Genomic DNA, 11351 nt, shown 5'->3' on the forward strand with positions numbered 1-11351 from the left:
AAGCAACTCTGAACGGTGTTATTTTCCCATTACACAGAAGCTATACATGAGAGGTGAAAATAGTGACACAGAGAGAAGTTAGGGAGAGATCTAAGGCAACACGGCGGTGAGTGGTATTGGATTTGCGCTAAACGTCTCGGCTCCAAGGCCAGAGCTCTTGCCCCCTGCCCTACGTGCTCTCTTGCCCAGCCCAGGAGCCTGCGGGTGGTCCTCAACCCTCAATCCCTCCCTCACCCCCCATGCCCAGCCCCACGCCAGTACCTGCGGACCAGAATGGCCCTCGGGTCAGGTCCTCAGACATTACAGCTCAGGCTGTGAACAACTGTCCTTTCTACTGTCTAGCCAGCGCCGGGTGTTTTGTATTTTTGTGCTTTTTGTGGGTGATTTTGCTGTTTAAATGGCCCCCAGGCCTAGTGCTGAAGTCCTGTCCAGTGTCCCTAAGAGCAGGAAGGCTGTGACCTGCCTTATGGGGAAAATGCGTGTGTGAGATGAGCTCCGTTCAGGCGTGAGCTACGGTGCAGTTGGCTGTGAGGTCAGGGCTGATGACTCAACAGCGCAGCACACCCACAAAGAGGAAGAGGGAGTCCCTGCAGTGACGCTCCTCCAGAAAGCGCGAAAGGCAGCGCGTGATGAAGTGATGGAAAAGACGGAAAGGCGGCTAAATCTATGGATTCATGAGGTGACAACTGATTTAAAAAAATCATCGTGGGCTTCCCTGGTGGTGCAGTAGTTGAGAGTCCGCCTGCCGATGCAGGGGACGCAGGTTTGTGCCCCGGTCCGGGAAGATCCCACATGCCGCGGAGCGGCTGGGCCCGTGAGCCATGGCCGCTGAGCCTGCGCGTCCGGAGCCTGTGCTCCGCAACGGGAGAGGCCACAACAGTGAGAGGCCTGCGTACTGCAAAAAAAAAGAAAAAAAAGAAGAGAGCTCTTTCAGTTGAATCCCCTAATCTATCCTGATAAAGAAATCGAGATCCAGAGAGGTGAAGTGAGTTGCTCGAGGTCACACTGTGAGTTTGTAGCAGGAGACCCTATTTCCTAAGGAATGATAAAATACTTTTCTTTAACAAATATTCTGAATTCAAAGTTGTTCCTGTCGGGCTTCCTTGGTGGCACAGTGGTTAAGCATCCGCCTGCCAATGCAGGGTACATAGGTTCGAGCCCTGGTCCGGGAAGGTCCCACATGCTGCGGAGCAGCTAAGCCCATGCACCACAACTACTGAGCCTGCGCTCTAGAGCCTGTGAGCCACAACGACTGAGCCTGCAAGCCACAACTACTGAGCCTGCACTCTAGAGCTCATGAGCCACAACTACTGAAGCCCGTGCTCCTAGAGCCCGTGCTCTGCAACAAGAGAAGCCACTGCAATGAGACGCCCACGCACCACAACGAAGAGGAGCCCCCGCTCGCCGCAACTAGAGAAAGCCTGCGCGCAGCAACAAACACCCAACACGGCCAAAAAAAAAAAAAAAAAAAATTTGTTCTTGTTAAGTCACACTGTACTTTTTCCCAATTTGACAAAATTAGTGAGATGTTATTGACATGAGAACAGCTATTAACCTCTCCATGTACTAAGGGGCTGTATAGTCAACCAAACTGTGCCTCTTAGATCTATTTACAGTGTACATTTAACAAATCATGCTCTAAAAAGTTAAAAAAAATTAGGAGTCATAACTCGTGTTAAAAATCAGACAACAGATATAAAATGGAGTTATTTATGCCAAGCCCCACATCACCAAACAGAGACTTAATCACAGTTTCCCCCTCTCCCAGAAATGGAATTTCAACCAGTCAGGAATTGCCTGGCCAGCACCACTTAGGTCATCTGTCTGATAGACCCCCGCCATCCCCTAAAGGAAAGCAACCTTACAATAAGCAACCGTACTTTTGGCCTGGTATAATTTCCTTGTTCCCACTCCCTTCTGCCTTTAAAATCTCATTTTGTGCAGCTCCTCAGAGCTCCTTTCTATCTGCCGGATTGGATGATGCCCAATCCATGAATCATGGAATAAAGCCAATAAAATCTTTAAGATTTACTCAGTTGAATTCTGTTTTTTAATACTCAAACTGTGTATTTTAATATGTGTAAATTATACCTCAATAAAACATAGTTTTAAGACATCCTATAGTATTAAGACAGAGCAAATGAAAAGTTTAGCTGTTTAAACAAAAAAGTAATTATTTTCTAAGGTATTTTGTATACAGAGACCCAAGGGATAGAAATACTGAATATTTGGAACTTGATCCTTCTTGCAGCTTTGAGGAAACCACTTATGCCTCATTCTGGCTTGCTTTCCCTCACTATGAAGCAGGAATCTCATCTTGCTCATAGTTTATAACACACATGAAATTCCTGAATAAAAGTATTAAATACTTGATTACTATTGTCTGGTGAATATTATCTAACCACATTTATAAATAACAGTACTTTTACAGTCAAGTTGGAATAACAAATTATAGCCCATTTGAAAGTATATACAAATTTATGCATATATCAATATATACCAGTAGGGAGAAAAAGCCACAATTATCAATGAACAAAGAGAGAAAATCTCTTCCATAGAAAATTATTTTGATTGATCAAAATAATAAAAAAAATTTTGCAACTGATCTTTTTTCACTTAATTGTTTAATGTCATTTGGGCTCTGCCTAACTCATATAAAATTGAACGTGATGTAAATAGTAGGAAACTATAACAACTGCTGGCTTTTGTCTACAGAATAAAGAGAACCAAATGATGAAATTGTCCTGAAGATAAGCCATGTCATTTATTCAAAAGTCACTCTGCTTCAGGAATCCAGGAGTTGCCATGACAGAGCTTTGCATTTCTAGAGTCCACACAGCTACGAGTCAGGGTTCCTCAGTCTCAGCACTACTGAGACTTGGGGCATCTGGATCATTCTTTGCCGTGGATCTTTGCCTGTGCATTGTACGATGTTTGCAGCACCCCTGGCCTCTACTCGCTAGAAGCCAGTGGCACTCCCTACCCCAACTGGTGACAACCAAGAGCATCTCCAGACATTGCCAAATGGCCCCTAGCGGGGACCACTCCCACGACAGCATTTCTGGGAAAGGGGGGGCCCACTTCTACATGTACTGGGGACACAGGTCCACAGACAGCAGTGAGTCTGTGCACAAACTGGCACTTCCCAATAGGTGGGCAGATGCAGCAGCCTCCTCAGTGCTTGGACCCCTCTCCCCTTCCCCAGGCAGAAGCAGAGGCACAGGCTGTTTGCATGGCACCTGGCAGGAGCTGGGGTCATGGGCAAGTCTTATCTGTTCAAGGCACTGTCCCTCCTCCCAGGACCCTTGACTCACCTCCCTATGCCCTGCAGCTGGAACAGCCTTTTGTTCGTCCCTCAGCTCCTCAAACTAATTATATAAAAAGTTTTCTCTATGATTAGTTAATATTATAAACATGTTGACATTTTGCTAAACAAACAAAAACCTGATAAAAGATAGCCTATCTTTGAGTTTTCTATTTTCATATGTACAGAACTTGAAAATTAGACTGAATGCATAGAGAAACAAAGAAAGTGATATCACCAAGCTGGAAGGGGTCTTAGGGCTGAGCTTCCAACACAATCACACACATTTCAGTCTCCGTGGCTGCACTTGGTGATTGGTGCCATATTGGAAGTGCAGACATGGAGAATCTCTGTCACCACAGCAAGCTGTCACATGCACTGTCTCAGAGAATACCTAGGTCACAGGTGTTATTTTATTTTAGAGCTGAGCCACTAGGTCCTAGAGGATGTATAAAATAATCTACCTAAAGAGAAGCCGAGGATTTCCCTGGTGGCGCAGTGGTTGAGAGTCTGCCTGCTGATGCAGGGGACATGGGTTCGTACCCCGGTCTGGGAAGATCCCACATGCCGTGGAGTGGCTTGGCCCGTGAGCCATGGCCACTGAGCCTGCACATCCGGAGCCTGTGCTCCGCAACGGGAGAGGCCACAACAGTGAGAGGCCCGCGTACCGCAAAAAAAAAAAAAAAAAAAGAGAGAGAAGCCGTGAGCTCAGGGCAGAACCAACACTGGAGACCAGACCAGTGAAATTCACTCCTGTGCCCTTTCCCGCACGCCGCCTCACTGTAGGTCCAGACCTGGAATGCCTCATGAGGCTTTGGTCTTGTGGCTTAAAAACTGGGGTCAGTGGGGAAAACAGTTGCAAATAGTTAAGAGGATGGACCAACGCTAAAGTTTTACTCCAGTTCAATAACCACATGCCTGTCTGCCTGCCATGTACTAGGAACCCTGTCCCAGTCGGGAACACAGACTGAAAACCACTCAGCATCAATACCAAGTAGTCAGAACATAGGTAAAGGTAAGCATTAGGGCCCTGCCTGGGATGGGAGGGGCGGGGAAGAGTGGTTAGGATGGAGGTGGCATCAGAGCAGAGAAGGCGGGAAGGTGCTCAGGATGGAGGGAGCTGCGTGCCTAAGACACGGAGGACCAGACAGGATGGTGGTCTGGGCTGTTTCCGTGACAGCGCCCAAATCTACATCTCAGGACAGACTGGTGCCTCTGCCCGCTGGCCACACCCCCCTGCGGAAGTCCCACCTCAAGGCAGCCCTCCCTGCACAGACGCCCCCTCTCATCCCACGGCTCCCACTCAATGTGCTTCTCATCTTCTGTACGCGCCTTGCTCAGTGGCACTCCTGTCCACACAGGCTAACACTTCTGGAGCCTAAGAACCAGACTCCTCTCTCTCTCATGCCTGAGATCCAACCTGTCACTAAATTCTATTCCTTTTCTTTGAAAGCTCTAGAATCAAAAGGGTAGTGGCAGTAATGCCCCTCAGGCAACAGAGGGTATCCCCCCCCCCACAGGGAAGTTGCTGGCTATAATGCCCTATGGGTCAATGGTGGCCTCTGTGTTTTGGGATAAACACCCCAAGGGCATTCCCTTCCTTTTCATATACAAAAAGGAAAGAGGGAATCAGAAAAATGTGATGCCCAAGGGCAGGTGGGTTCATCAAACTCTCCTTTAAGGCCTTAGAGCCTATGTAGTCCTACTCTTCCCATGAAATTAGGTCAGGGTCGTTATTCTTTAGTAAAACATACAGAGGTTTGGCCATAAAAGAGAAATTTGGAATCCAATTAGAGCAATAACTAGCTAGCCCAAGAAAACCTCACAGTTGGCACTTAGTTTTGGGTTTTGGGAAACTTAGGACATTATGAAGTCTATCTGGACCTTGGTTTAGCCCTTGTCCTGATATCAGATGCCCTAAATATGGAATCTGGTTTTGGGCAAACTGCAGTTTTCCTTGTCGATGTTATGTCCCTTTAAGGCTAAAAGCTTTAGCAAGTGGATGTAGTCATCCTGTGAGGAGGCTTGAGGAAAGCAAAGAAGCAAATCATTCCACTTACTGCAACAAAGCAGAACCTCTGGGGAACCCTGTATCATCCAGATCAATCTTTAGGATTTGCAAAAAATAAGAAGGGCTCTCAGTAAGATCCTGAGGGATTACTGTCCAGGTGAGTTGTTTTTCTTCCCAAGTGAAGGCAAAAAAAGTGTTGGCTAGCTTCATCAACTGGGACACTAAAGAATTCACTGCATAAACCAATTACAGTAAAGAATGCCTTCCGGTGGGAATGGATGTTAGTAATGTGTGATGGTTAGGGACCCCAGGGTGTCCAAGGATAACAATGTTGTTTATTGTTCTGAGGGCCTTGACTGGCCTCCACCCTCAGCCCTTAGGTTTTCTCACCAGCAAAATAGGAAAGTTACAGGGACTAGTAGAGGGGACACTGAGGCCTTGAGCCTTGTAGTCTTCCATTATGGGCTTTATGACTTGAAGGGCTTCTTTGCTTACAGGTATTGAGTAATTCCAGTTAGAAGTTTTGAGGGATCTATTTGAATCTTGATGGGAGGTGTGCTGTGAATTTTGCCAATATCAGTTTTAGATTTTGCCCACAAGGAGGGTGGTAGCTGATTCAAAGGGGACCAACGATCAGTGTTTCCAGAATCAGCTCTAGCACCAACAGAGATGGAGCAAATAAAAGATGTCAAAGGGTCATTTAATGCACCTGGTTGGCTGCTTTGATGACTGCCGTCAAGTTCTAGAGTTATTTTGGAGAAAGAAATTCTGCCATGATACTTCTCTCAGAAATCTCAGGCTCATAAATGGGTAGAGGCAGAGGAACTAAGCAGAAGGCGTGTCTATCTCAAAATGGGCCTAAACAAAAGGGCGTAGGTTCAGAGACAGGAACCTCTTGAGGTGCGTTACAGAGCCCCACTATTGGAACGGTCTTAGCACCCTGAGGCAGGGGCTGTTTTGTAGTAGTGGGATTGAGTACTCTGGCTCCAGGGTCAGTTAGGGCTGGAAGAGATTCAGCCCCAATCTGGAGAACTGTTTCTCCAAGCCAATTAAGAGGGAACATTGGGAAGAGCCCCTGTAGTTCCTTTTGGGTCATTTAGGATCAGGGGGATGTTGGAAAGGTACGTTAGAAGGCTGAAGGCGCCTGAAGCACTTAAATTTGTAACCATCTCTTTCCCAATGTCCTGGCTCTTTGCAATAACAGCAGAAACTAGGAGGGCTTTGGTTTTGTTTAGGGGCCTTTGTTTGCTCCAGTTGAAGATTAAGACTTCTGGCGGCCTTCCTTTGAGGTGACTCATCCAGCCTGAGAGAGCTGGTTTGCCAGACTTACTAAACCTGCAGTGGAGAGTTTCCCACTCCATCCTGGTGCTTTTTACTAGAAGGGAAAGGTCCTGTTTCAGCCCATTAAGAAACAGAGTTAAAAGCTACCCAGGTGGAATCAACATCTAAAGAAGACCAGAATTTTCTTTTAAAATAATCTGACGTTGATTGTAATAGTCATGAACAGATTCATCAGACTTTTGTGTGCAAGCCTGAATTTCGTTCCCATCAACAGTCTTTGGAAAAGTCCTAGGAATGGCCTGATAAAGTCACTGAGTGATTGCCTGAGTCTGATCGTATAAGTAAACGGCCAGGTCTCCCAGCTGTAATTCTAGAGACCTTTCAGGACTCTGCCAATTAGTGGCAAACTGAATGCTGGGCCTGGCTTCACTGACAAGCATATGAACTAGTTGAGATAAGACAGAGAAACCAGGTGGATAGGTTTGAATGACTGTATGAAATCCCTCAGCAAATGAGTGAGGATCTTTGGTTACTTTAGGAATATCTTTGACTGTGGCTCACAGTTCAGCTTTAGTCCAGGGAGTATAAAAAATTAAGGGTTTCAAAGAAATAAACGCTTGTTGCACCAGGCAGTGACTCCCATTGTGTATCTCTCAAGATAGGAGACAACTACAGAAACGCCACCTGCATTCAATAAAGAAACGCCACCTGCATTCAATAAAGATTCAACCTATACCATCTGTTGGGAATGCCCAGACACGGTAACTCTTTCTGTAATTCATTACAGTTTAGTGTACACGCATCCACACTCATGCAGGAACTCTGAAGAGATCCTGTTATTTGAGTATGGGCAAAAAAACCTTTAATATTCTCTGTGCCTAAGTTTCTTCACCAGTAAAATGAGTATTAAAAATCCTGCTTTATTGAGAGAAAAAAAAAGAAATGAAGGGTCTAGCCTCTGAATTCTCAAAAGGCTGAATTTTAAAGGGACAGGTTCTGACCAGTTTAGAGGAAAAGGGAGTGGAAAGAATTTCAGAGAAAAAGGGACATTGGGCAAGAGACTTAGCCTGGGGGGCGCTGATGGTGTAGAGGCGGGGCGGGCGGCAGAGAAGGGCAGAAGGGAGACGGCGCTGGGGGCCGAGCCTGAGGCAAAGAAGCCGAGGAAGAGCCTGAGCTTCAGGAACCACTTGATCTTTAATTGTCTGTGGGCCTCAGTTAATCTTAACATCTTATTTTGCAGAGAGGCAACTTTAGGCTCCTAACAACATCTGGAAGCCTCAAAATACCCACAGAAGCAGGTGTTCCATTCAGTTCTGGACATTTGAGAACTGTGGTTGTCCAGTTCAGTTTTAAGAAAAGAAAGTTCGGGGATTTTAAAAGTTCCGCCTGATGGTTGCTGATATTCTAAACTACCTTTGGTCAGGTGAGTCCATTTAGTTAGGAAAGTGAATGAGGAAGGACCACGATTTTAAAACATAACGTCAGACAGATATTAGGAGGCTGCTGGTGGCAGAGAGGAGCACCCTCAAAATATTTAAATAACTGGGATCCCGTTTCTCAGAGGTGATTTTTGGTTCGTTTGGCCGGAGTAAGTGACTTTTTTTTTTTCTGGCCGCGTGGCTCGCGGGATCTCAGTTCCCCGACCAGGGGTTGAACCCGGGCTCTCGGCAGTGAGCCAAATCCTAACCGCTAGACCACCAGGGAACTCCCAAGACTAATTTTCAAACGGCCAAAACAGCTCAAACAGCCCACAGGTCTAACACCAGCCAGTTCTAAGGGGACAGTCTGGTCCCAGAGGAGCCTGGGTCCCTAGAACAGACCGCGTTCCCTGGATCCACCCAAAAGGCAAGCCTATGCCAGTTGGAACAGTAAGTGCCAAATGAGTACTTGCACACAGAACAAGGCCTTGACCAGAAAGGACCAGACTTTAACATACATCCTAAATAAAACCTGGAGAGCTTCCAAACGCAAAGAAGCTGGGACCCAGGAGAAAGATGTACCTTCAAAATCCAGGGTCGGTGAGAAAAGCAGTGACGATGAGCTCAAGGTGGGCACCGCACCTGTTTGCTCAGCAGCCCAGGAGCTGTCAGGGGTCTTCTCTGGTTCCCGGATGGGTCACCAAAATGTTGACCTAAAGTGAAAAGACCGCCAGCTATTCCCCAGCAAAGACGGGTTTATTCGGGGTCAGCAGAGAATTGAAACTCGAGATTTCAACCCTGGCGGCCACGGTGCAAACCCCTGTGAGAGGCGGGAAGGAGCCGCTTTTATAGAGGGTAGAGGATGGTGGGCGGGCTTAGTAAACAGAGTCCCTGTTTCTTATTGGTTGAGTCTTGGCCAATAAGAAGGGGAATCTTTCTTCTTTCCCCCTTGGGCTCTGCTGTCCACGCAGGGTTGAGACCTCCCCCTGATGGTCTCCCGACTCTATTTAACTGAGGTTTCCATTCATTAATTTTTACCGTGTGGATACCCCATATTTTGTTTATCCATTGGGCAGCTGGTGGCCATTTAGGGTTGTTTCCACTTTTTGGCTACTATGAATTGTGCTGCTTGAACATTGCTGTGCAGGTTTTTGTGTAGACACGAGGTTCCCTTCTCCTGGGTATCCTGATATCTCTCAGTAAGACTAATGAATAAACTAATACGTTTGCAGTTTTCCCTGCTATCAGGCTTATCCTCGCAATCCACTTTCCAACCTAATACTAGATTTAAGCATGTAAATCTTTTAAGTGTGTAAATCAGATCTTGCTGAGCCTGTATTTAAAACCTTTCAACAACTTTCCACTGCACTGGAAAAAAAGTGCAAAAACCTCCACGTGCCCTAACCTCTTCAATCGCCCAGGGTGGGCCGGGGTGCTTACAAATGCCCATCCGTTTCCCCAACTCGATTTTAGGTAAAGTGAGGCTAGAGGCTGCGGGACCACTAGCACGAGCAATTGTTACCGGGGCTTTCTTGTCCCCGAGCACTTAGATGGGAGGGGCCAGGCTGCCCCACTGCAGACCCTTCTCCTCTCCTGGGGTCCTGCCTGAAAACTCCAGCCCCAAGATCCCAGCCTGTTAGAGCTGAAAGGAGCCTTGGGGAGAGTCCAGTCTGGTGATCTCCGAGCTGTGCTCTGTGGAGCCCCAGGGGAGAGGGGTCAGCCGGGGACAGAGGGCGTGAAGCTGAGTGGACAGGGCTCTGCAGGATGTGTTTTCTGCTAGTTTTTGTCTGAATAAAACCGCTGAAAGAAAAAAGGAATTTGAGAACAAATTGATTGAACCCAACCCTCTTCATTGACAGATGCGGAAACCAAGGCAAAAGCAAGCCCAGCTCTTCTCCCAGCCAGAGTGGGGAAGCTGCTCTCACCCGTGGGGGGCCGGTGTGTCCCAGTGTCCCTGCTTCCCGAGAAGGACGCCTGGAGCCCTGCCGGACAGTCAGCACACTTCGGAACTCAGAGGCAGCAAAGGGAGCAGTTAAAGACAGACGGACAAATGCTCGAGAGAAAATAAGACTTAAGTTTTCCATCCGAGGTACGAGCAGACGAGGGCTGCCTGGGGCCAGAGGGACAGAAGAGGAATCTCTCGCTAAGGAACTTGCCGGTCTTGCCCGCCCGGCAGCACAGGCAGGAAGCGCTGCCTCCAGAAACGTCAGCGCAGAGGATGAGCCGAGGCTTGGTCACGTGACCAGGCTCGGAAAGAGCGTTGGGGGAGGGGCCCCAGAAATGAACAACACGGAGAAGGAAAGGAAAGGCGGTGCGTGAGATAAGCCGAGGCGGGGCTCTGCAGGCTGCGGCGGAGCTGGCGTCCTCCTCCCTCCCCCGCCCCAGCCGGAGAGCAGCCGCTGTTGGGATCCAGCTGCCATTTTTCAAACCAATTAAGGAGCTCTGTTACTGCCCTCGGGAGGGAGTGTGTCTGTGTCTTCTGAGTCAGCAGCTCGGACCGGGACCTCTGGGGACAGGCTCTCAAGGCCCTAATCGTCCCCTCAGAGTTAAAAATAAAAGTTAAAAATAAAAAGTTAAAAAAATAAAAATAAATAAATAAAAAGAGTAGCAAGCCACTACTCTTGACTTTACACTGCCGCAGGGGGCGGAGGTCGGGGGTGTCTCTTGCCACAGAGGTTTTCCATCCAAGGCGCCAGAGAGCGGCAGCCCACCAGCAGCACGTTTTTCTTCCCATTCGCGCTGTCTCCTGCTTCAGGTCCCCGTCCTGAAGTCATCCATCAGCTGTCCCACTTGCCAGAAATAAGTGACATTGGGAGTGACATTACTGCTTTCCAAAACAAAGAAGCCCAGATTTCTCTGGCTGAGAAAAGTTGCAGAGCCCTGGTTCCCCTTCTTTTTATTTTTTTGCGGTACGCGGGCCTCTCACTGCTGTGGCCTCCCCCGTTGCGGAGCACACGCTCCAGACGCGCAGGCTCGACGGCCATGGCTCACGGGCCCAGCCGCTCCACGACATGTGGGATCTTCCCGGACCGGGGCATGAACCCGTGTCCCCTGCATCGGCAGGCGGACTCTCAACCACTGCGCCACCAGGGAAGCCCCGTGGTTCCCCTTCCTAAACCTGAAACAGTCACTCGGATAAGACCGTTGACGGGAGGGAAAGCTGTGGAATAAAGCAGAGACTGTGAGCTAAACCACCCCTTCTGACTGGTCTGCAATCCGGAGACCAAACCGCTGTCTGTTAACTGTTTACTTTTCCTCCAGTTTGTTTGGCATTGTGTAGACGCTCCCTCAGAAAACAGACCCACTTTACCTCTGAGCCTGAGATCAGAATAGGGCG

At 48.1% G+C, this 11351-nt stretch overlaps 1 protein-coding gene across 2 annotated transcripts in view; it reads right to left on the minus strand.

Annotated features, from left to right (window-relative positions):
- The window catches only part of RPP40 (ribonuclease P/MRP subunit p40), a 47062-nt gene extending 37028 nt beyond the window's left edge, over nucleotides 1–10034 (minus strand). For both annotated transcript variants that reach the window (XM_060109698.1, XM_060109699.1), the window contains exons 1-2: nucleotides 9940–10034; nucleotides 8597–8727 (exon numbers count right to left, since the gene is read on the minus strand). The gene's annotated coding sequence lies outside the window, so the exon portion shown is untranslated. The remainder of the gene's footprint in view (nucleotides 1–8596; nucleotides 8728–9939) is intronic.
- Between the last annotated feature and the right edge of the window lie 1317 nt (nucleotides 10035–11351).

Source organism: Mesoplodon densirostris, chromosome 10, assembly GCF_025265405.1.
Source record: "Mesoplodon densirostris isolate mMesDen1 chromosome 10, mMesDen1 primary haplotype, whole genome shotgun sequence".
Classification (NCBI taxonomy): domain Eukaryota; kingdom Metazoa; phylum Chordata; class Mammalia; order Artiodactyla; family Ziphiidae; genus Mesoplodon; species Mesoplodon densirostris.